Source organism: Mytilus californianus, unplaced genomic scaffold (assembly GCF_021869535.1).
Source record: "Mytilus californianus isolate M0D057914Y unplaced genomic scaffold, xbMytCali1.0.p SCAF_78, whole genome shotgun sequence".
Classification (NCBI taxonomy): domain Eukaryota; kingdom Metazoa; phylum Mollusca; class Bivalvia; order Mytilida; family Mytilidae; genus Mytilus; species Mytilus californianus.
Genome location: NW_026262732.1, coordinates 667,251 through 695,163, shown reverse-complemented (window position 1 = coordinate 695,163; position 27,913 = coordinate 667,251).

The following is a 27,913-nucleotide window of genomic DNA, read 5'->3' as shown; positions in this document are numbered from 1 at the left end:
TTATTTTCTTATATGCAATGAAATGTCATGTGAATTTTTTTCTATAGTACTGGACAGGATAAATCTTTACTCATGCCAAGTATTTCTTTATTTGAAACAAAGATAAATTCTGCACAATTTTTTGAAAAGTGCAAATTTAACAAAGACTAATAGGGGAAAATCAATGGTGGTATTACACCTAATATGGGAAGCTGTACATGCACCTTTGACCTTGTGAGTACTCTCATGTGTTAAAATTTCTTGCTATTTAAGTGAAATATTACAAATAATGAAATATTCTGAGTTGATTGAGTCTCCAAAATACATTTTATGAGAAAATTTCCTTGAAATAGGACTTTACCATAAATATAAGTTGACAGAACAAGCCATACTTTGAGTTTTGGGGAGCTTTTTCTCCTTATTTCTTATATTCTGCTATACTAGAAAATTTTTCCTAAGAAATACTTTAATAAATATATAGTTTTAAGTAAATGAAATTATTTTTAAAGCAGTAACAACAAATTATTCACCAAAAGAGAAGTTTTTTATGTCCCTCTCTGGAACGCGGGGTAAATTTAAGTTTTACGTAAGGACTTATTGAAACCTCCTTGGAGACAGTAAACTTTTATACGGATAGTTCATTCAGCTTGAATACTTCAATTAATCATTTATAATAACTTTTCTATCATAAATGAGTGAAAGTTACCCCAAAATTTTTATTTATTGGCCTAAAAAGTAGAAATTTTGAGGAAATGAGAGGTATAAATGGACCAAAAGAGAACTTATAAGGAAGACAAAGAGGTCCATTAGTAGTATTTATCATCCTAAAGTCATCTTTTGTATCATATTCAACTGTTTGTAGGCAGATGAGATAAATATTTGATCATTTATTGGTCCACACTATATTCTATCATGATGCGGCTTGGTTTGGATTTTTCGAAGAAATTTTGCTCGAATCGCTGTAGATGTCGTCTTACATTATACTAGATTTTTCTCAAACTATTGAACTGATTATGACAAAACTTGACAGGAATGCTTGAAATAACCAGTATTACAAAGGAAAAAAGTCACATTCAGTTTATTTAACAAAAAAGTCTTCTTTAGGTGTAATACCACCAAATCATAGTACGTCACATCCGGTTGCATACGAAAATAGGTCGAAAAAAAATATTCCCTTGAATTTGACAGTTGTAGGTAATTGATCCTACATTTCATTGCAGTAAAACATTTCTGAGTCATAAACATATACCTTGGGTATTTCAAAGCACCATTATTTCTTTATTTTGGGTTTCTATAGAATATTTTGGAAACTTGAGGTTACATGGTTACTAGCTCTTGTACACAGGTTAAAAAAGGGGGAAAATTTGATTGGTTAACTTCCAGTGATGGTTATTTTCTTATATGCAATGAAATGTCATGTGAATTTTTTTCTATAGTACTGGACAGGATAAATCTTTACTCATGCCAAGTATTTCTTTATTTGAAACAAAGATAAATTCTGCACAATTTTTTGAAAAGTGCAAATTTAACAAAGACTAATAGGGGAAAATCAATGGTGGTATTACACCTAATATGGGAAGCTGTACATGCACCTTTGACCTTGTGAGTACTCTCATGTGTTAAAATTTCTTGCTATTTAAGTGAAATATTACAAATAATGAAATATTCTGAGTTGATTGAGTCTCCAAAATACATTTTATGAGAAAATTTCCTTGAAATAGGACTTTACCATAAATATAAGTTGACAGAACAAGCCATACTTTGAGTTTTGGGGAGCTTTTTCTCCTTATTTCTTATATTCTGCTATACTAGAAAATTTTTCCTAAGAAATACTTTAATAAATATATAGTTTTAAGTAAATGAAATTATTTTTAAAGCAGTAACAACAAATTATTCACCAAAAGAGAAGTTTTTTATGTCCCTCTCTGGAACGCGGGGTAAATTTAAGTTTTACGTAAGGACTTATTGAAACCTCCTTGGAGACAGTAAACTTTTATACGGATAGTTCATTCAGCTTGAATACTTCAATTAATCATTTATAATAACTTTTCTATCATAAATGAGTGAAAGTTACCCCAAAATTTTTATTTATTGGCCTAAAAAGTAGAAATTTTGAGGAAATGAGAGGTATAAATGGACCAAAAGAGAACTTATAAGGAAGACAAAGAGGTCCATTAGTAGTATTTATCATCCTAAAGTCATCTTTTGTATCATATTCAACTGTTTGTAGGCAGATGAGATAAATATTTGATCATTTATTGGTCCACACTATATTCTATCATGATGCGGCTTGGTTTGGATTTTTCGAAGAAATTTTGCTCGAATCGCTGTAGATGTCGTCTTACATTATACTAGATTTTTCTCAAACTATTGAACTGATTATGACAAAACTTGACAGGAATGCTTGAAATAACCAGTATTACAAAGGAAAAAAGTCACATTCAGTTTATTTAACAAAAAAGTCTTCTTTAGGTGTAATACCACCAAATCATAGTACGTCACATCCGGTTGCATACGAAAATAGGTCGAAAAAAAATATTCCCTTGAATTTGACAGTTGTAGGTAATTGATCCTACATTTCATTGCAGTAAAACATTTCTGAGTCATAAACATATACCTTGGGTATTTCAAAGCACCATTATTTCTTTATTTTGGGTTTCTATAGAATATTTTGGAAACTTGAGGTTACATGGTTACTAGCTCTTGTACACAGGTTAAAAAAGGGGGAAAATTTGATTGGTTAACTTCCAGTGATGGTTATTTTCTTATATGCAATGAAATGTCATGTGAATTTTTTTCTATAGTACTGGACAGGATAAATCTTTACTCATGCCAAGTATTTCTTTATTTGAAACAAAGATAAATTCTGCACAATTTTTTGAAAAGTGCAAATTTAACAAAGACTAATAGGGGAAAATCAATGGTGGTATTACACCTAATATGGGAAGCTGTACATGCACCTTTGACCTTGTGAGTACTCTCATGTGTTAAAATTTCTTGCTATTTAAGTGAAATATTACAAATAATGAAATATTCTGAGTTGATTGAGTCTCCAAAATACATTTTATGAGAAAATTTCCTTGAAATAGGACTTTACCATAAATATAAGTTGACAGAACAAGCCATACTTTGAGTTTTGGGGAGCTTTTTCTCCTTATTTCTTATATTCTGCTATACTAGAAAATTTTTCCTAAGAAATACTTTAATAAATATATAGTTTTAAGTAAATGAAATTATTTTTAAAGCAGTAACAACAAATTATTCACCAAAAGAGAAGTTTTTTATGTCCCTCTCTGGAACGCGGGGTAAATTTAAGTTTTACGTAAGGACTTATTGAAACCTCCTTGGAGACAGTAAACTTTTATACGGATAGTTCATTCAGCTTGAATACTTCAATTAATCATTTATAATAACTTTTCTATCATAAATGAGTGAAAGTTACCCCAAAATTTTTATTTATTGGCCTAAAAAGTAGAAATTTTGAGGAAATGAGAGGTATAAATGGACCAAAAGAGAACTTATAAGGAAGACAAAGAGGTCCATTAGTAGTATTTATCATCCTAAAGTCATCTTTTGTATCATATTCAACTGTTTGTAGGCAGATGAGATAAATATTTGATCATTTATTGGTCCACACTATATTCTATCATGATGCGGCTTGGTTTGGATTTTTCGAAGAAATTTTGCTCGAATCGCTGTAGATGTCGTCTTACATTATACTAGATTTTTCTCAAACTATTGAACTGATTATGACAAAACTTGACAGGAATGCTTGAAATAACCAGTATTACAAAGGAAAAAAGTCACATTCAGTTTATTTAACAAAAAAGTCTTCTTTAGGTGTAATACCACCAAATCATAGTACGTCACATCCGGTTGCATACGAAAATAGGTCGAAAAAAAATATTCCCTTGAATTTGACAGTTGTAGGTAATTGATCCTACATTTCATTGCAGTAAAACATTTCTGAGTCATAAACATATACCTTGGGTATTTCAAAGCACCATTATTTCTTTATTTTGGGTTTCTATAGAATATTTTGGAAACTTGAGGTTACATGGTTACTAGCTCTTGTACACAGGTTAAAAAAGGGGGAAAATTTGATTGGTTAACTTCCAGTGATGGTTATTTTCTTATATGCAATGAAATGTCATGTGAATTTTTTTCTATAGTACTGGACAGGATAAATCTTTACTCATGCCAAGTATTTCTTTATTTGAAACAAAGATAAATTCTGCACAATTTTTTGAAAAGTGCAAATTTAACAAAGACTAATAGGGGAAAATCAATGGTGGTATTACACCTAATATGGGAAGCTGTACATGCACCTTTGACCTTGTGAGTACTCTCATGTGTTAAAATTTCTTGCTATTTAAGTGAAATATTACAAATAATGAAATATTCTGAGTTGATTGAGTCTCCAAAATACATTTTATGAGAAAATTTCCTTGAAATAGGACTTTACCATAAATATAAGTTGACAGAACAAGCCATACTTTGAGTTTTGGGGAGCTTTTTCTCCTTATTTCTTATATTCTGCTATACTAGAAAATTTTTCCTAAGAAATACTTTAATAAATATATAGTTTTAAGTAAATGAAATTATTTTTAAAGCAGTAACAACAAATTATTCACCAAAAGAGAAGTTTTTTATGTCCCTCTCTGGAACGCGGGGTAAATTTAAGTTTTACGTAAGGACTTATTGAAACCTCCTTGGAGACAGTAAACTTTTATACGGATAGTTCATTCAGCTTGAATACTTCAATTAATCATTTATAATAACTTTTCTATCATAAATGAGTGAAAGTTACCCCAAAATTTTTATTTATTGGCCTAAAAAGTAGAAATTTTGAGGAAATGAGAGGTATAAATGGACCAAAAGAGAACTTATAAGGAAGACAAAGAGGTCCATTAGTAGTATTTATCATCCTAAAGTCATCTTTTGTATCATATTCAACTGTTTGTAGGCAGATGAGATAAATATTTGATCATTTATTGGTCCACACTATATTCTATCATGATGCGGCTTGGTTTGGATTTTTCGAAGAAATTTTGCTCGAATCGCTGTAGATGTCGTCTTACATTATACTAGATTTTTCTCAAACTATTGAACTGATTATGACAAAACTTGACAGGAATGCTTGAAATAACCAGTATTACAAAGGAAAAAAGTCACATTCAGTTTATTTAACAAAAAAGTCTTCTTTAGGTGTAATACCACCAAATCATAGTACGTCACATCCGGTTGCATACGAAAATAGGTCGAAAAAAAATATTCCCTTGAATTTGACAGTTGTAGGTAATTGATCCTACATTTCATTGCAGTAAAACATTTCTGAGTCATAAACATATACCTTGGGTATTTCAAAGCACCATTATTTCTTTATTTTGGGTTTCTATAGAATATTTTGGAAACTTGAGGTTACATGGTTACTAGCTCTTGTACACAGGTTAAAAAAGGGGGAAAATTTGATTGGTTAACTTCCAGTGATGGTTATTTTCTTATATGCAATGAAATGTCATGTGAATTTTTTTCTATAGTACTGGACAGGATAAATCTTTACTCATGCCAAGTATTTCTTTATTTGAAACAAAGATAAATTCTGCACAATTTTTTGAAAAGTGCAAATTTAACAAAGACTAATAGGGGAAAATCAATGGTGGTATTACACCTAATATGGGAAGCTGTACATGCACCTTTGACCTTGTGAGTACTCTCATGTGTTAAAATTTCTTGCTATTTAAGTGAAATATTACAAATAATGAAATATTCTGAGTTGATTGAGTCTCCAAAATACATTTTATGAGAAAATTTCCTTGAAATAGGACTTTACCATAAATATAAGTTGACAGAACAAGCCATACTTTGAGTTTTGGGGAGCTTTTTCTCCTTATTTCTTATATTCTGCTATACTAGAAAATTTTTCCTAAGAAATACTTTAATAAATATATAGTTTTAAGTAAATGAAATTATTTTTAAAGCAGTAACAACAAATTATTCACCAAAAGAGAAGTTTTTTATGTCCCTCTCTGGAACGCGGGGTAAATTTAAGTTTTACGTAAGGACTTATTGAAACCTCCTTGGAGACAGTAAACTTTTATACGGATAGTTCATTCAGCTTGAATACTTCAATTAATCATTTATAATAACTTTTCTATCATAAATGAGTGAAAGTTACCCCAAAATTTTTATTTATTGGCCTAAAAAGTAGAAATTTTGAGGAAATGAGAGGTATAAATGGACCAAAAGAGAACTTATAAGGAAGACAAAGAGGTCCATTAGTAGTATTTATCATCCTAAAGTCATCTTTTGTATCATATTCAACTGTTTGTAGGCAGATGAGATAAATATTTGATCATTTATTGGTCCACACTATATTCTATCATGATGCGGCTTGGTTTGGATTTTTCGAAGAAATTTTGCTCGAATCGCTGTAGATGTCGTCTTACATTATACTAGATTTTTCTCAAACTATTGAACTGATTATGACAAAACTTGACAGGAATGCTTGAAATAACCAGTATTACAAAGGAAAAAAGTCACATTCAGTTTATTTAACAAAAAAGTCTTCTTTAGGTGTAATACCACCAAATCATAGTACGTCACATCCGGTTGCATACGAAAATAGGTCGAAAAAAAATATTCCCTTGAATTTGACAGTTGTAGGTAATTGATCCTACATTTCATTGCAGTAAAACATTTCTGAGTCATAAACATATACCTTGGGTATTTCAAAGCACCATTATTTCTTTATTTTGGGTTTCTATAGAATATTTTGGAAACTTGAGGTTACATGGTTACTAGCTCTTGTACACAGGTTAAAAAAGGGGGAAAATTTGATTGGTTAACTTCCAGTGATGGTTATTTTCTTATATGCAATGAAATGTCATGTGAATTTTTTTCTATAGTACTGGACAGGATAAATCTTTACTCATGCCAAGTATTTCTTTATTTGAAACAAAGATAAATTCTGCACAATTTTTTGAAAAGTGCAAATTTAACAAAGACTAATAGGGGAAAATCAATGGTGGTATTACACCTAATATGGGAAGCTGTACATGCACCTTTGACCTTGTGAGTACTCTCATGTGTTAAAATTTCTTGCTATTTAAGTGAAATATTACAAATAATGAAATATTCTGAGTTGATTGAGTCTCCAAAATACATTTTATGAGAAAATTTCCTTGAAATAGGACTTTACCATAAATATAAGTTGACAGAACAAGCCATACTTTGAGTTTTGGGGAGCTTTTTCTCCTTATTTCTTATATTCTGCTATACTAGAAAATTTTTCCTAAGAAATACTTTAATAAATATATAGTTTTAAGTAAATGAAATTATTTTTAAAGCAGTAACAACAAATTATTCACCAAAAGAGAAGTTTTTTATGTCCCTCTCTGGAACGCGGGGTAAATTTAAGTTTTACGTAAGGACTTATTGAAACCTCCTTGGAGACAGTAAACTTTTATACGGATAGTTCATTCAGCTTGAATACTTCAATTAATCATTTATAATAACTTTTCTATCATAAATGAGTGAAAGTTACCCCAAAATTTTTATTTATTGGCCTAAAAAGTAGAAATTTTGAGGAAATGAGAGGTATAAATGGACCAAAAGAGAACTTATAAGGAAGACAAAGAGGTCCATTAGTAGTATTTATCATCCTAAAGTCATCTTTTGTATCATATTCAACTGTTTGTAGGCAGATGAGATAAATATTTGATCATTTATTGGTCCACACTATATTCTATCATGATGCGGCTTGGTTTGGATTTTTCGAAGAAATTTTGCTCGAATCGCTGTAGATGTCGTCTTACATTATACTAGATTTTTCTCAAACTATTGAACTGATTATGACAAAACTTGACAGGAATGCTTGAAATAACCAGTATTACAAAGGAAAAAAGTCACATTCAGTTTATTTAACAAAAAAGTCTTCTTTAGGTGTAATACCACCAAATCATAGTACGTCACATCCGGTTGCATACGAAAATAGGTCGAAAAAAAATATTCCCTTGAATTTGACAGTTGTAGGTAATTGATCCTACATTTCATTGCAGTAAAACATTTCTGAGTCATAAACATATACCTTGGGTATTTCAAAGCACCATTATTTCTTTATTTTGGGTTTCTATAGAATATTTTGGAAACTTGAGGTTACATGGTTACTAGCTCTTGTACACAGGTTAAAAAAGGGGGAAAATTTGATTGGTTAACTTCCAGTGATGGTTATTTTCTTATATGCAATGAAATGTCATGTGAATTTTTTTCTATAGTACTGGACAGGATAAATCTTTACTCATGCCAAGTATTTCTTTATTTGAAACAAAGATAAATTCTGCACAATTTTTTGAAAAGTGCAAATTTAACAAAGACTAATAGGGGAAAATCAATGGTGGTATTACACCTAATATGGGAAGCTGTACATGCACCTTTGACCTTGTGAGTACTCTCATGTGTTAAAATTTCTTGCTATTTAAGTGAAATATTACAAATAATGAAATATTCTGAGTTGATTGAGTCTCCAAAATACATTTTATGAGAAAATTTCCTTGAAATAGGACTTTACCATAAATATAAGTTGACAGAACAAGCCATACTTTGAGTTTTGGGGAGCTTTTTCTCCTTATTTCTTATATTCTGCTATACTAGAAAATTTTTCCTAAGAAATACTTTAATAAATATATAGTTTTAAGTAAATGAAATTATTTTTAAAGCAGTAACAACAAATTATTCACCAAAAGAGAAGTTTTTTATGTCCCTCTCTGGAACGCGGGGTAAATTTAAGTTTTACGTAAGGACTTATTGAAACCTCCTTGGAGACAGTAAACTTTTATACGGATAGTTCATTCAGCTTGAATACTTCAATTAATCATTTATAATAACTTTTCTATCATAAATGAGTGAAAGTTACCCCAAAATTTTTATTTATTGGCCTAAAAAGTAGAAATTTTGAGGAAATGAGAGGTATAAATGGACCAAAAGAGAACTTATAAGGAAGACAAAGAGGTCCATTAGTAGTATTTATCATCCTAAAGTCATCTTTTGTATCATATTCAACTGTTTGTAGGCAGATGAGATAAATATTTGATCATTTATTGGTCCACACTATATTCTATCATGATGCGGCTTGGTTTGGATTTTTCGAAGAAATTTTGCTCGAATCGCTGTAGATGTCGTCTTACATTATACTAGATTTTTCTCAAACTATTGAACTGATTATGACAAAACTTGACAGGAATGCTTGAAATAACCAGTATTACAAAGGAAAAAAGTCACATTCAGTTTATTTAACAAAAAAGTCTTCTTTAGGTGTAATACCACCAAATCATAGTACGTCACATCCGGTTGCATACGAAAATAGGTCGAAAAAAAATATTCCCTTGAATTTGACAGTTGTAGGTAATTGATCCTACATTTCATTGCAGTAAAACATTTCTGAGTCATAAACATATACCTTGGGTATTTCAAAGCACCATTATTTCTTTATTTTGGGTTTCTATAGAATATTTTGGAAACTTGAGGTTACATGGTTACTAGCTCTTGTACACAGGTTAAAAAAGGGGGAAAATTTGATTGGTTAACTTCCAGTGATGGTTATTTTCTTATATGCAATGAAATGTCATGTGAATTTTTTTCTATAGTACTGGACAGGATAAATCTTTACTCATGCCAAGTATTTCTTTATTTGAAACAAAGATAAATTCTGCACAATTTTTTGAAAAGTGCAAATTTAACAAAGACTAATAGGGGAAAATCAATGGTGGTATTACACCTAATATGGGAAGCTGTACATGCACCTTTGACCTTGTGAGTACTCTCATGTGTTAAAATTTCTTGCTATTTAAGTGAAATATTACAAATAATGAAATATTCTGAGTTGATTGAGTCTCCAAAATACATTTTATGAGAAAATTTCCTTGAAATAGGACTTTACCATAAATATAAGTTGACAGAACAAGCCATACTTTGAGTTTTGGGGAGCTTTTTCTCCTTATTTCTTATATTCTGCTATACTAGAAAATTTTTCCTAAGAAATACTTTAATAAATATATAGTTTTAAGTAAATGAAATTATTTTTAAAGCAGTAACAACAAATTATTCACCAAAAGAGAAGTTTTTTATGTCCCTCTCTGGAACGCGGGGTAAATTTAAGTTTTACGTAAGGACTTATTGAAACCTCCTTGGAGACAGTAAACTTTTATACGGATAGTTCATTCAGCTTGAATACTTCAATTAATCATTTATAATAACTTTTCTATCATAAATGAGTGAAAGTTACCCCAAAATTTTTATTTATTGGCCTAAAAAGTAGAAATTTTGAGGAAATGAGAGGTATAAATGGACCAAAAGAGAACTTATAAGGAAGACAAAGAGGTCCATTAGTAGTATTTATCATCCTAAAGTCATCTTTTGTATCATATTCAACTGTTTGTAGGCAGATGAGATAAATATTTGATCATTTATTGGTCCACACTATATTCTATCATGATGCGGCTTGGTTTGGATTTTTCGAAGAAATTTTGCTCGAATCGCTGTAGATGTCGTCTTACATTATACTAGATTTTTCTCAAACTATTGAACTGATTATGACAAAACTTGACAGGAATGCTTGAAATAACCAGTATTACAAAGGAAAAAAGTCACATTCAGTTTATTTAACAAAAAAGTCTTCTTTAGGTGTAATACCACCAAATCATAGTACGTCACATCCGGTTGCATACGAAAATAGGTCGAAAAAAAATATTCCCTTGAATTTGACAGTTGTAGGTAATTGATCCTACATTTCATTGCAGTAAAACATTTCTGAGTCATAAACATATACCTTGGGTATTTCAAAGCACCATTATTTCTTTATTTTGGGTTTCTATAGAATATTTTGGAAACTTGAGGTTACATGGTTACTAGCTCTTGTACACAGGTTAAAAAAGGGGGAAAATTTGATTGGTTAACTTCCAGTGATGGTTATTTTCTTATATGCAATGAAATGTCATGTGAATTTTTTTCTATAGTACTGGACAGGATAAATCTTTACTCATGCCAAGTATTTCTTTATTTGAAACAAAGATAAATTCTGCACAATTTTTTGAAAAGTGCAAATTTAACAAAGACTAATAGGGGAAAATCAATGGTGGTATTACACCTAATATGGGAAGCTGTACATGCACCTTTGACCTTGTGAGTACTCTCATGTGTTAAAATTTCTTGCTATTTAAGTGAAATATTACAAATAATGAAATATTCTGAGTTGATTGAGTCTCCAAAATACATTTTATGAGAAAATGTCCTTGAAATAGGACTTTACCATAAATATAAGTTGACAGAACAAGCCATACTTTGAGTTTTGGGGAGCTTTTTCTCCTTATTTCTTATATTCTGCTATACTAGAAAATTTTTCCTAAGAAATACTTTAATAAATATATAGTTTTAAGTAAATGAAATTATTTTTAAAGCAGTAACAACAAATTATTCACCAAAAGAGAAGTTTTTTATGTCCCTCTCTGGAACGCGGGGTAAATTTAAGTTTTACGTAAGGACTTATTGAAACCTCCTTGGAGACAGTAAACTTTTATACGGATAGTTCATTCAGCTTGAATACTTCAATTAATCATTTATAATAACTTTTCTATCATAAATGAGTGAAAGTTACCCCAAAATTTTTATTTATTGGCCTAAAAAGTAGAAATTTTGAGGAAATGAGAGGTATAAATGGACCAAAAGAGAACTTATAAGGAAGACAAAGAGGTCCATTAGTAGTATTTATCATCCTAAAGTCATCTTTTGTATCATATTCAACTGTTTGTAGGCAGATGAGATAAATATTTGATCATTTATTGGTCCACACTATATTCTATCATGATGCGGCTTGGTTTGGATTTTTCGAAGAAATTTTGCTCGAATCGCTGTAGATGTCGTCTTACATTATACTAGATTTTTCTCAAACTATTGAACTGATTATGACAAAACTTGACAGGAATGCTTGAAATAACCAGTATTACAAAGGAAAAAAGTCACATTCAGTTTATTTAACAAAAAAGTCTTCTTTAGGTGTAATACCACCAAATCATAGTACGTCACATCCGGTTGCATACGAAAATAGGTCGAAAAAAAATATTCCCTTGAATTTGACAGTTGTAGGTAATTGATCCTACATTTCATTGCAGTAAAACATTTCTGAGTCATAAACATATACCTTGGGTATTTCAAAGCACCATTATTTCTTTATTTTGGGTTTCTATAGAATATTTTGGAAACTTGAGGTTACATGGTTACTAGCTCTTGTACACAGGTTAAAAAAGGGGGAAAATTTGATTGGTTAACTTCCAGTGATGGTTATTTTCTTATATGCAATGAAATGTTATGTGAATTTTTTTCTATAGTACTGGACAGGATAAATCTTTACTCATGCCAAGTATTTCTTTATTTGAAACAAAGATAAATTCTGCACAATTTTTTGAAAAGTGCAAATTTAACAAAGACTAATAGGGGAAAATCAATGGTGGTATTACACCTAATATGGGAAGCTGTACATGCACCTTTGACCTTGTGAGTACTCTCATGTGTTAAAATTTCTTGCTATTTAAGTGAAATATTACAAATAATGAAATATTCTGAGTTGATTGAGTCTCCAAAATACATTTTATGAGAAAATTTCCTTGAAATAGGACTTTACCATAAATATAAGTTGACAGAACAAGCCATACTTTGAGTTTTGGGGAGCTTTTTCTCCTTATTTCTTATATTCTGCTATACTAGAAAATTTTTCCTAAGAAATACTTTAATAAATATATAGTTTTAAGTAAATGAAATTATTTTTAAAGCAGTAACAACAAATTATTCACCAAAAGAGAAGTTTTTTATGTCCCTCTCTGGAACGCGGGGTAAATTTAAGTTTTACGTAAGGACTTATTGAAACCTCCTTGGAGACAGTAAACTTTTATACGGATAGTTCATTCAGCTTGAATACTTCAATTAATCATTTATAATAACTTTTCTATCATAAATGAGTGAAAGTTACCCCAAAATTTTTATTTATTGGCCTAAAAAGTAGAAATTTTGAGGAAATGAGAGGTATAAATGGACCAAAAGAGAACTTATAAGGAAGACAAAGAGGTCCATTAGTAGTATTTATCATCCTAAAGTCATCTTTTGTATCATATTCAACTGTTTGTAGGCAGATGAGATAAATATTTGATCATTTATTGGTCCACACTATATTCTATCATGATGCGGCTTGGTTTGGATTTTTCGAAGAAATTTTGCTCGAATCGCTGTAGATGTCGTCTTACATTATACTAGATTTTTCTCAAACTATTGAACTGATTATGACAAAACTTGACAGGAATGCTTGAAATAACCAGTATTACAAAGGAAAAAAGTCACATTCAGTTTATTTAACAAAAAAGTCTTCTTTAGGTGTAATACCACCAAATCATAGTACGTCACATCCGGTTGCATACGAAAATAGGTCGAAAAAAAATATTCCCTTGAATTTGACAGTTGTAGGTAATTGATCCTACATTTCATTGCAGTAAAACATTTCTGAGTCATAAACATATACCTTGGGTATTTCAAAGCACCATTATTTCTTTATTTTGGGTTTCTATAGAATATTTTGGAAACTTGAGGTTACATGGTTACTAGCTCTTGTACACAGGTTAAAAAAGGGGGAAAATTTGATTGGTTAACTTCCAGTGATGGTTATTTTCTTATATGCAATGAAATGTTATGTGAATTTTTTTCTATAGTACTGGACAGGATAAATCTTTACTCATGCCAAGTATTTCTTTATTTGAAACAAAGATAAATTCTGCACAATTTTTTGAAAAGTGCAAATTTAACAAAGACTAATAGGGGAAAATCAATGGTGGTATTACACCTAATATGGGAAGCTGTACATGCACCTTTGACCTTGTGAGTACTCTCATGTGTTAAAATTTCTTGCTATTTAAGTGAAATATTACAAATAATGAAATATTCTGAGTTGATTGAGTCTCCAAAATACATTTTATGAGAAAATTTCCTTGAAATAGGACTTTACCATAAATATAAGTTGACAGAACAAGCCATACTTTGAGTTTTGGGGAGCTTTTTCTCCTTATTTCTTATATTCTGCTATACTAGAAAATTTTTCCTAAGAAATACTTTAATAAATATATAGTTTTAAGTAAATGAAATTATTTTTAAAGCAGTAACAACAAATTATTCACCAAAAGAGAAGTTTTTTATGTCCCTCTCTGGAACGCGGGGTAAATTTAAGTTTTACGTAAGGACTTATTGAAACCTCCTTGGAGACAGTAAACTTTTATACGGATAGTTCATTCAGCTTGAATACTTCAATTAATCATTTATAATAACTTTTCTATCATAAATGAGTGAAAGTTACCCCAAAATTTTTATTTATTGGCCTAAAAAGTAGAAATTTTGAGGAAATGAGAGGTATAAATGGACCAAAAGAGAACTTATAAGGAAGACAAAGAGGTCCATTAGTAGTATTTATCATCCTAAAGTCATCTTTTGTATCATATTCAACTGTTTGTAGGCAGATGAGATAAATATTTGATCATTTATTGGTCCACACTATATTCTATCATGATGCGGCTTGGTTTGGATTTTTCGAAGAAATTTTGCTCGAATCGCTGTAGATGTCGTCTTACATTATACTAGATTTTTCTCAAACTATTGAACTGATTATGACAAAACTTGACAGGAATGCTTGAAATAACCAGTATTACAAAGGAAAAAAGTCACATTCAGTTTATTTAACAAAAAAGTCTTCTTTAGGTGTAATACCACCAAATCATAGTACGTCACATCCGGTTGCATACGAAAATAGGTCGAAAAAAAATATTCCCTTGAATTTGACAGTTGTAGGTAATTGATCCTACATTTCATTGCAGTAAAACATTTCTGAGTCATAAACATATACCTTGGGTATTTCAAAGCACCATTATTTCTTTATTTTGGGTTTCTATAGAATATTTTGGAAACTTGAGGTTACATGGTTACTAGCTCTTGTACACAGGTTAAAAAAGGGGGAAAATTTGATTGGTTAACTTCCAGTGATGGTTATTTTCTTATATGCAATGAAATGTTATGTGAATTTTTTTCTATAGTACTGGACAGGATAAATCTTTACTCATGCCAAGTATTTCTTTATTTGAAACAAAGATAAATTCTGCACAATTTTTTGAAAAGTGCAAATTTAACAAAGACTAATAGGGGAAAATCAATGGTGGTATTACACCTATTATATGGGAAGCTGTACATGCACCTTTGACCTTGTGAGTACTCTCATGTGTTAAAATTTCTTGCTATTTAAGTGAAATATTACAAATAATGAAATATTCTGAGTTGATTGAGTCTCCAAAATACATTTTATGAGAAAATTTCCTTGAAATAGGACTTTACCATAAATATAAGTTGACAGAACAAGCCATACTTTGAGTTTTGGGGAGCTTTTTCTCCTTATTTCTTATATTCTGCTATACTAGAAAATTTTTCCTAAGAAATACTTTAATAAATATATAGTTTTAAGTAAATGAAATTATTTTTAAAGCAGTAACAACAAATTATTCACCAAAAGAGAAGTTTTTTATGTCCCTCTCTGGAACGCGGGGTAAATTTAAGTTTTACGTAAGGACTTATTGAAACCTCCTTGGAGACAGTAAACTTTTATACGGATAGTTCATTCAGCTTGAATACTTCAATTAATCATTTATAATAACTTTTCTATCATAAATGAGTGAAAGTTACCCCAAAATTTTTATTTATTGGCCTAAAAAGTAGAAATTTTGAGGAAATGAGAGGTATAAATGGACCAAAAGAGAACTTATAAGGAAGACAAAGAGGTCCATTAGTAGTATTTATCATCCTAAAGTCATCTTTTGTATCATATTCAACTGTTTGTAGGCAGATGAGATAAATATTTGATCATTTATTGGTCCACACTATATTCTATCATGATGCGGCTTGGTTTGGATTTTTCGAAGAAATTTTGCTCGAATCGCTGTAGATGTCGTCTTACATTATACTAGATTTTTCTCAAACTATTGAACTGATTATGACAAAACTTGACAGGAATGCTTGAAATAACCAGTATTACAAAGGAAAAAAGTCACATTCAGTTTATTTAACAAAAAAGTCTTCTTTAGGTGTAATACCACCAAATCATAGTACGTCACATCCGGTTGCATACGAAAATAGGTCGAAAAAAAATATTCCCTTGAATTTGACAGTTGTAGGTAATTGATCCTACATTTCATTGCAGTAAAACATTTCTGAGTCATAAACATATACCTTGGGTATTTCAAAGCACCATTATTTCTTTATTTTGGGTTTCTATAGAATATTTTGGAAACTTGAGGTTACATGGTTACTAGCTCTTGTACACAGGTTAAAAAAGGGGGAAAATTTGATTGGTTAACTTCCAGTGATGGTTATTTTCTTATATGCAATGAAATGTTATGTGAATTTTTTTCTATAGTACTGGACAGGATAAATCTTTACTCATGCCAAGTATTTCTTTATTTGAAACAAAGATAAATTCTGCACAATTTTTTGAAAAGTGCAAATTTAACAAAGACTAATAGGGGAAAATCAATGGTGGTATTACACCTATTATATGGGAAGCTGTACATGCACCTTTGACCTTGTGAGTACTCTCATGTGTTAAAATTTCTTGCTATTTAAGTGAAATATTACAAATAATGAAATATTCTGAGTTGATTGAGTCTCCAAAATACATTTTATGAGAAAATTTCCTTGAAATAGGACTTTACCATAAATATAAGTTGACAGAACAAGCCATACTTTGAGTTTTGGGGAGCTTTTTCTCCTTATTTCTTATATTCTGCTATACTAGAAAATTTTTCCTAAGAAATACTTTAATAAATATATAGTTTTAAGTAAATGAAATTATTTTTAAAGCAGTAACAACAAATTATTCACCAAAAGAGAAGTTTTTTATGTCCCTCTCTGGAACGCGGGGTAAATTTAAGTTTTACGTAAGGACTTATTGAAACCTCCTTGGAGACAGTAAACTTTTATACGGATAGTTCATTCAGCTTGAATACTTCAATTAATCATTTATAATAACTTTTCTATCATAAATGAGTGAAAGTTACCCCAAAATTTTTATTTATTGGCCTAAAAAGTAGAAATTTTGAGGAAATGAGAGGTATAAATGGACCAAAAGAGAACTTATAAGGAAGACAAAGAGGTCCATTAGTAGTATTTATCATCCTAAAGTCATCTTTTGTATCATATTCAACTGTTTGTAGGCAGATGAGATAAATATTTGATCATTTATTGGTCCACACTATATTCTATCATGATGCGGCTTGGTTTGGATTTTTCGAAGAAATTTTGCTCGAATCGCTGTAGATGTCGTCTTACATTATACTAGATTTTTCTCAAACTATTGAACTGATTATGACAAAACTTGACAGGAATGCTTGAAATAACCAGTATTACAAAGGAAAAAAGTCACATTCAGTTTATTTAACAAAAAAGTCTTCTTTAGGTGTAATACCACCAAATCATAGTACGTCACATCCGGTTGCATACGAAAATAGGTCGAAAAAAAATATTCCCTTGAATTTGACAGTTGTAGGTAATTGATCCTACATTTCATTGCAGTAAAACATTTCTGAGTCATAAACATATACCTTGGGTATTTCAAAGCACCATTATTTCTTTATTTTGGGTTTCTATAGAATATTTTGGAAACTTGAGGTTACATGGTTACTAGCTCTTGTACACAGGTTAAAAAAGGGGGAAAATTTGATTGGTTAACTTCCAGTGATGGTTATTTTCTTATATGCAATGAAATGTTATGTGAATTTTTTTCTATAGTACTGGACAGGATAAATCTTTACTCATGCCAAGTATTTCTTTATTTGAAACAAAGATAAATTCTGCACAATTTTTTGAAAAGTGCAAATTTAACAAAGACTAATAGGGGAAAATCAATGGTGGTATTACACCTAATATGGGAAGCTGTACATGCACCTTTGACCTTGTGAGTACTCTCATGTGTTAAAATTTCTTGCTATTTAAGTGAAATATTACAAATAATGAAATATTCTGAGTTGATTGAGTCTCCAAAATACATTTTATGAGAAAATTTCCTTGAAATAGGACTTTACCATAAATATAAGTTGACAGAACAAGCCATACTTTGAGTTTTGGGGAGCTTTTTCTCCTTATTTCTTATATTCTGCTATACTAGAAAATTTTTCCTAAGAAATACTTTAATAAATATATAGTTTTAAGTAAATGAAATTATTTTTAAAGCAGTAACAACAAATTATTCACCAAAAGAGAAGTTTTTTATGTCCCTCTCTGGAACGCGGGGTAAATTTAAGTTTTACGTAAGGACTTATTGAAACCTCCTTGGAGACAGTAAACTTTTATACGGATAGTTCATTCAGCTTGAATACTTCAATTAATCATTTATAATAACTTTTCTATCATAAATGAGTGAAAGTTACCCCAAAATTTTTATTTATTGGCCTAAAAAGTAGAAATTTTGAGGAAATGAGAGGTATAAATGGACCAAAAGAGAACTTATAAGGAAGACAAAGAGGTCCATTAGTAGTATTTATCATCCTAAAGTCATCTTTTGTATCATATTCAACTGTTTGTAGGCAGATGAGATAAATATTTGATCATTTATTGGTCCACACTATATTCTATCATGATGCGGCTTGGTTTGGATTTTTCGAAGAAATTTTGCTCGAATCGCTGTAGATGTCGTCTTACATTATACTAGATTTTTCTCAAACTATTGAACTGATTATGACAAAACTTGACAGGAATGCTTGAAATAACCAGTATTACAAAGGAAAAAAGTCACATTCAGTTTATTTAACAAAAAAGTCTTCTTTAGGTGTAATACCACCAAATCATAGTACGTCACATCCGGTTGCATACGAAAATAGGTCGAAAAAAAATATTCCCTTGAATTTGACAGTTGTAGGTAATTGATCCTACATTTCATTGCAGTAAAACATTTCTGAGTCATAAACATATACCTTGGGTATTTCAAAGCACCATTATTTCTTTATTTTGGGTTTCTATAGAATATTTTGGAAACTTGAGGTTACATGGTTACTAGCTCTTGTACACAGGTTAAAAAAGGGGGAAAATTTGATTGGTTAACTTCCAGTGATGGTTATTTTCTTATATGCAATGAAATGTTATGTGAATTTTTTTCTATAGTACTGGACAGGATAAATCTTTACTCATGCCAAGTATTTCTTTATTTGAAACAAAGATAAATTCTGCACAATTTTTTGAAAAGTGCAAATTTAACAAAGACTAATAGGGGAAAATCAATGGTGGTATTACACCTAATATGGGAAGCTGTACATGCACCTTTGACCTTGTGAGTACTCTCATGTGTTAAAATTTCTTGCTATTTAAGTGAAATATTACAAATAATGAAATATTCTGAGTTGATTGAGTCTCCAAAATACATTTTATGAGAAAATTTCCTTGAAATAGGACTTTACCATAAATATAAGTTGACAGAACAAGCCATACTTTGAGTTTTGGGGAGCTTTTTCTCCTTATTTCTTATATTCTGCTATACTAGAAAATTTTTCCTAAGAAATACTTTAATAAATATATAGTTTTAAGTAAATGAAATTATTTTTAAAGCAGTAACAACAAATTATTCACCAAAAGAGAAGTTTTTTATGTCCCTCTCTGGAACGCGGGGTAAATTTAAGTTTTACGTAAGGACTTATTGAAACCTCCTTGGAGACAGTAAACTTTTATACGGATAGTTCATTCAGCTTGAATACTTCAATTAATCATTTATAATAACTTTTCTATCATAAATGAGTGAAAGTTACCCCAAAATTTTTATTTATTGGCCTAAAAAGTAGAAATTTTGAGGAAATGAGAGGTATAAATGGACCAAAAGAGAACTTATAAGGAAGACAAAGAGGTCCATTAGTAGTATTTATCATCCTAAAGTCATCTTTTGTATCATATTCAACTGTTTGTAGGCAGATGAGATAAATATTTGATCATTTATTGGTCCACACTATATTCTATCATGATGCGGCTTGGTTTGGATTTTTCGAAGAAATTTTGCTCGAATCGCTGTAGATGTCGTCTTACATTATACTAGATTTTTCTCAAACTATTGAACTGATTATGACAAAACTTGACAGGAATGCTTGAAATAACCAGTATTACAAAGGAAAAAAGTCACATTCAGTTTATTTAACAAAAAAGTCTTCTTTAGGTGTAATACCACCAAATCATAGTACGTCACATCCGGTTGCATACGAAAATAGGTCGAAAAAAAATATTCCCTTGAATTTGACAGTTGTAGGTAATTGATCCTACATTTCATTGCAGTAAAACATTTCTGAGTCATAAACATATACCTTGGGTATTTCAAAGCACCATTATTTCTTTATTTTGGGTTTCTATAGAATATTTTGGAAACTTGAGGTTACATGGTTACTAGCTCTTGTACACAGGTTAAAAAGGGGGGAAAATTTGATTGGTTAACTTCCAGTGATGGTTATTTTCTTATATGCAATGAAATGTTATGTGAATTTTTTTCTATAGTACTGGACAGGATAAATCTTTACTCATGCCAAGTATTTCTTTATTTGAAACAAAGATAAATTCTGCACAATTTTTTGAAAAGTGCAAATTTAACAAAGACTAATAGGGGAAAATCAATGGTGGTATTACACCTAATATGGGAAGCTGTACATGCACCTTTGACCTTGTGAGTACTCTCATGTGTTAAAATTTCTTGCTATTTAAGTGAAATATTACAAATAATGAAATATTCTGAGTTGATTGAGTCTCCAAAATACATTTTATGAGAAAATTTCCTTGAAATAGGACTTTACCATAAATATAAGTTGACAGAACAAGCCATACTTTGAGTTTTGGGGAGCTTTTTCTCCTTATTTCTTATATTCTGCTATACTAGAAAATTTTTCCTAAGAAATACTTTAATAAATATATAGTTTTAAGTAAATGAAATTATTTTTAAAGCAGTAACAACAAATTATTCACCAAAAGAGAAGTTTTTTATGTCCCTCTCTGGAACGCGGGGTAAATTTAAGTTTTACGTAAGGACTTATTGAAACCTCCTTGGAGACAGTAAACTTTTATACGGATAGTTCATTCAGCTTGAATACTTCAATTAATCATTTATAATAACTTTTCTATCATAAATGAGTGAAAGTTACCCCAAAATTTTTATTTATTGGCCTAAAAAGTAGAAATTTTGAGGAAATGAGAGGTATAAATGGACCAAAAGAGAACTTATAAGGAAGACAAAGAGGTCCATTAGTAGTATTTATCATCCTAAAGTCATCTTTTGTATCATATTCAACTGTTTGTAGGCAGATGAGATAAATATTTGATCATTTATTGGTCCACACTATATTCTATCATGATGCGGCTTGGTTTGGATTTTTCGAAGAAATTTTGCTCGAATCGCTGTAGATGTCGTCTTACATTATACTAGATTTTTCTCAAACTATTGAACTGATTATGACAAAACTTGACAGGAATGCTTGAAATAACCAGTATTACAAAGGAAAAAAGTCACATTCAGTTTATTTAACAAAAAAGTCTTCTTTAGGTGTAATACCACCAAATCATAGTACGTCACATCCGGTTGCATACGAAAATAGGTCGAAAAAAAATATTCCCTTGAATTTGACAGTTGTAGGTAATTGATCCTACATTTCATTGCAGTAAAACATTTCTGAGTCATAAACATATACCTTGGGTATTTCAAAGCACCATTATTTCTTTATTTTGGGTTTCTATAGAATATTTTGGAAACTTGAGGTTACATGGTTACTAGCTCTTGTACACAGGTTAAAAAAGGGGGAAAATTTGATTGGTTAACTTCCAGTGATGGTTATTTTCTTATATGCAATGAAATGTTATGTGAATTTTTTTCTATAGTACTGGACAGGATAAATCTTTACTCATGCCAAGTATTTCTTTATTTGAAACAAAGATAAATTCTGCACAATTTTTTGAAAAGTGCAAATTTAACAAAGACTAATAGGGGAAAATCAATGGTGGTATTACACCTAATATGGGAAGCTGTACATGCACCTTTGACCTTGTGAGTACTCTCATGTGTTAAAATTTCTTGCTATTTAAGTGAAATATTACAAATAATGAAATATTCTGAGTTGATTGAGTCTCCAAAATACATTTTATGAGAAAATTTCCTTGAAATAGGACTTTACCATAAATATAAGTTGACAGAACAAGCCATACTTTGAGTTTTGGGGAGCTTTTTCTCCTTATTTCTTATATTCTGCTATACTAGAAAATTTTTCCTAAGAAATACTTTAATAAATATATAGTTTTAAGTAAATGAAATTATTTTTAAAGCATTAACAACAAATTATTCACCAAAAGAGAAGTTTTTTATGTCCCTCTCTGGAACGCGGGGTAAATTTAAGTTTTACGTAAGGACTTATTGAAACCTCCTTGGAGACAGTAAACTTTTATACGGATAGTTCATTCAGCTTGAATACTTCAATTAATCATTTATAATAACTTTTCTATCATAAATGAGTGAAAGTTACCCCAAAATTTTTATTTATTGGCCTAAAAAGTAGAAATTTTGAGGAAATGAGAGGTATAAATGGACCAAAAGAGAACTTATAAGGAAGACAAAGAGGTCCATTAGTAGTATTTATCATCCTAAAGTCATCTTTTGTATCATATTCAACTGTTTGTAGGCAGATGAGATAAATATTTGATCATTTATTGGTCCACACTATATTCTATCATGATGCGGCTTGGTTTGGATTTTTCGAAGAAATTTTGCTCGAATCGCTGTAGATGTCGTCTTACATTATACTAGATTTTTCTCAAACTATTGAACTGATTATGACAAAACTTGACAGGAATGCTTGAAATAACCAGTATTACAAAGGAAAAAAGTCACATTCAGTTTATTTAACAAAAAAGTCTTCTTTAGGTGTAATACCACCAAATCATAGTACGTCACATCCGGTTGCATACGAAAATAGGTCGAAAAAAAATATTCCCTTGAATTTGACAGTTGTAGGTAATTGATCCTACATTTCATTGCAGTAAAACATTTCTGAGTCATAAACATATACCTTGGGTATTTCAAAGCACCATTATTTCTTTATTTTGGGTTTCTATAGAATATTTTGGAAACTTGAGGTTACATGGTTACTAGCTCTTGTACACAGGTTAAAAAAGGGGGAAAATTTGATTGGTTAACTTCCAGTGATGGTTATTTTCTTATATGCAATGAAATGTTATGTGAATTTTTTTCTATAGTACTGGACAGGATAAATCTTTACTCATGCCAAGTATTTCTTTATTTGAAACAAAGATAAATTCTGCACAATTTTTTGAAAAGTGCAAATTTAACAAAGACTAATAGGGGAAAATCAATGGTGGTATTACACCTAATATGGGAAGCTGTACATGCACCTTTGACCTTGTGAGTACTCTCATGTGTTAAAATTTCTTGCTATTTAAGTGAAATATTACAAATAATGAAATATTCTGAGTTGATTGAGTCTCCAAAATACATTTTATGAGAAAATTTCCTTGAAATAGGACTTTACCATAAATATAAGTTGACAGAACAAGCCATACTTTGAGTTTTGGGGAGCTTTTTCTCCTTATTTCTTATATTCTGCTATACTAGAAAATTTTTCCTAAGAAATACTTTAATAAATATATAGTTTTAAGTAAATGAAATTATTTTTAAAGCAGTAACAACAAATTATTCACCAAAAGAGAAGTTTTTTATGTCCCTCTCTGGAACGCGGGGTAAATTTAAGTTTTACGTAAGGACTTATTGAAACCTCCTTGGAGACAGTAAACTTTTATACGGATAGTTCATTCAGCTTGAATACTTCAATTAATCATTTATAATAACTTTTCTATCATAAATGAGTGAAAGTTACCCCAAAATTTTTATTTATTGGCCTAAAAAGTAGAAATTTTGAGGAAATGAGAGGTATAAATGGACCAAAAGAGAACTTATAAGGAAGACAAAGAGGTCCATTAGTAGTATTTATCATCCTAAAGTCATCTTTTGTATCATATTCAACTGTTTGTAGGCAGATGAGATAAATATTTGATCATTTATTGGTCCACACTATATTCTATCATGATGCGGCTTGGTTTGGATTTTTCGAAGAAATTTTGCTCGAATCGCTGTAGATGTCGTCTTACATTATACTAGATTTTTCTCAAACTATTGAACTGATTATGACAAAACTTGACAGGAATGCTTGAAATAACCAGTATTACAAAGGAAAAAAGTCACATTCAGTTTATTTAACAAAAAAGTCTTCTTTAGGTGTAATACCACCAAATCATAGTACGTCACATCCGGTTGCATACGAAAATAGGTCGAAAAAAAATATTCCCTTGAATTTGACAGTTGTAGGTAATTGATCCTACATTTCATTGCAGTAAAACATTTCTGAGTCATAAACATATACCTTGGGTATTTCAAAGCACCATTATTTCTTTATTTTGGGTTTCTATAGAATATTTTGGAAACTTGAGGTTACATGGTTACTAGCTCTTGTACACAGGTTAAAAAAGGGGGAAAATTTGATTGGTTAACTTCCAGTGATGGTTATTTTCTTATATGCAATGAAATGTTATGTGAATTTTTTTCTATAGTACTGGACAGGATAAATCTTTACTCATGCCAAGTATTTCTTTATTTGAAACAAAGATAAATTCTGCACAATTTTTTGAAAAGTGCAAATTTAACAAAGACTAATAGGGGAAAATCAATGGTGGTATTACACCTAATATGGGAAGCTGTACATGCACCTTTGACCTTGTGAGTACTCTCATGTGTTAAAATTTCTTGCTATTTAAGTGAAATATTACAAATAATGAAATATTCTGAGTTGATTGAGTCTCCAAAATACATTTTATGAGAAAATTTCCTTGAAATAGGACTTTACCATAAATATAAGTTGACAGAACAAGCCATACTTTGAGTTTTGGGGAGCTTTTTCTCCTTATTTCTTATATTCTGCTATACTAGAAAATTTTTCCTAAGAAATACTTTAATAAATATATAGTTTTAAGTAAATGAAATTATTTTTAAAGCAGTAACAACAAATTATTCACCAAAAGAGAAGTTTTTTATGTCCCTCTCTGGAACGCGGGGTAAATTTAAGTTTTACGTAAGGACTTATTGAAACCTCCTTGGAGACAGTAAACTTTTATACGGATAGTTCATTCAGCTTGAATACTTCAATTAATCATTTATAATAACTTTTCTATCATAAATGAGTGAAAGTTACCCCAAAATTTTTATTTATTGGCCTAAAAAGTAGAAATTTTGAGGAAATGAGAGGTATAAATGGACCAAAAGAGAACTTATAAGGAAGACAAAGAGGTCCATTAGTAGTATTTATCATCCTAAAGTCATCTTTTGTATCATATTCAACTGTTTGTAGGCAGATGAGATAAATATTTGATCATTTATTGGTCCACACTATATTCTATCATGATGCGGCTTGGTTTGGATTTTTCGAAGAAATTTTGCTCGAATCGCTGTAGATGTCGTCTTACATTATACTAGATTTTTCTCAAACTATTGAACTGATTATGACAAAACTTGACAGGAATGCTTGAAATAACCAGTATTACAAAGGAAAAAAGTCACATTCAGTTTATTTAACAAAAAAGTCTTCTTTAGGTGTAATACCACCAAATCATAGTACGTCACATCCGGTTGCATACGAAAATAGGTCGAAAAAAAATATTCCCTTGAATTTGACAGTTGTAGGTAATTGATCCTACATTTCATTGCAGTAAAACATTTCTGAGTCATAAACATATACCTTGGGTATTTCAAAGCACCATTATTTCTTTATTTTGGGTTTCTATAGAATATTTTGGAAACTTGAGGTTACATGGTTACTAGCTCTTGTACACAGGTTAAAAAAGGGGGAAAATTTGATTGGTTAACTTCCAGTGATGGTTATTTTCTTATATGCAATGAAATGTTATGTGAATTTTTTTCTATAGTACTGGACAGGATAAATCTTTACTCATGCCAAGTATTTCTTTATTTGAAACAAAGATAAATTCTGCACAATTTTTTGAAAAGTGCAAATTTAACAAAGACTAATAGGGGAAAATCAATGGTGGTATTACACCTAATATGGGAAGCTGTACATGCACCTTTGACCTTGTGAGTACTCTCATGTGTTAAAATTTCTTGCTATTTAAGTGAAATATTACAAATAATGAAATATTCTGAGTTGATTGAGTCTCCAAAATACATTTTATGAGAAAATTTCCTTGAAATAGGACTTTACCATAAATATAAGTTGACAGAACAAGCCATACTTTGAGTTTTGGGGAGCTTTTTCTCCTTATTTCTTATATTCTGCTATACTAGAAAATTTTTCCTAAGAAATACTTTAATAAATATATAGTTTTAAGTAAATGAAATTATTTTTAAAGCATTAACAACAAATTATTCACCAAAAGAGAAGTTTTTTATGTCCCTCTCTGGAACGCGGGGTAAATTTAAGTTTTACGTAAGGACTTATTGAAACCTCCTTGGAGACAGTAAACTTTTATACGGATAGTTCATTCAGCTTGAATACTTCAATTAATCATTTATAATAACTTTTCTATCATAAATGAGTGAAAGTTACCCCAAAATTTTTATTTATTGGCCTAAAAAGTAGAAATTTTGAGGAAATGAGAGGTATAAATGGACCAAAAGAGAACTTATAAGGAAGACAAAGAGGTCCATTAGTAGTATTTATCATCCTAAAGTCATCTTTTGTATCATATTCAACTGTTTGTAGGCAGATGAGATAAATATTTGATCATTTATTGGTCCACACTATATTCTATCATGATGCGGCTTGGTTTGGATTTTTCGAAGAAATTTTGCTCGAATCGCTGTAGATGTCGTCTTACATTATACTAGATTTTTCTCAAACTATTGAACTGATTATGACAAAACTTGACAGGAATGCTTGAAATAACCAGTATTACAAAGGAAAAAAGTCACATTCAGTTTATTTAACAAAAAAGTCTTCTTTAGGTGTAATACCACCAAATCATAGTACGTCACATCCGGTTGCATACGAAAATAGGTCGAAAAAAAATATTCCCTTGAATTTGACAGTTGTAGGTAATTGATCCTACATTTCATTGCAGTAAAACATTTCTGAGTCATAAACATATACCTTGGGTATTTCAAAGCACCATTATTTCTTTATTTTGGGTTTCTATAGAATATTTTGGAAACTTGAGGTTACATGGTTACTAGCTCTTGTACACAGGTTAAAAAAGGGGGAAAATTTGATTGGTTAACTTCCAGTGATGGTTATTTTCTTATATGCAATGAAATGTTATGTGAATTTTTTTCTATAGTACTGGACAGGATAAATCTTTACTCATGCCAAGTATTTCTTTATTTGAAACAAAGATAAATTCTGCACAATTTTTTGAAAAGTGCAAATTTAACAAAGACTAATAGGGGAAAATCAATGGTGGTATTACACCTAATATGGGAAGCTGTACATGCACCTTTGACCTTGTGAGTACTCTCATGTGTTAAAATTTCTTGCTATTTAAGTGAAATATTACAAATAATGAAATATTCTGAGTTGATTGAGTCTCCAAAATACATTTTATGAGAAAATTTCCTTGAAATAGGACTTTACCATAAATATAAGTTGACAGAACAAGCCATACTTTGAGTTTTGGGGAGCTTTTTCTCCTTATTTCTTATATTCTGCTATACTAGAAAATTTTTCCTAAGAAATACTTTAATAAATATATAGTTTTAAGTAAATGAAATTATTTTTAAAGCAGTAACAACAAATTATTCACCAAAAGAGAAGTTTTTTATGTCCCTCTCTGGAACGCGGGG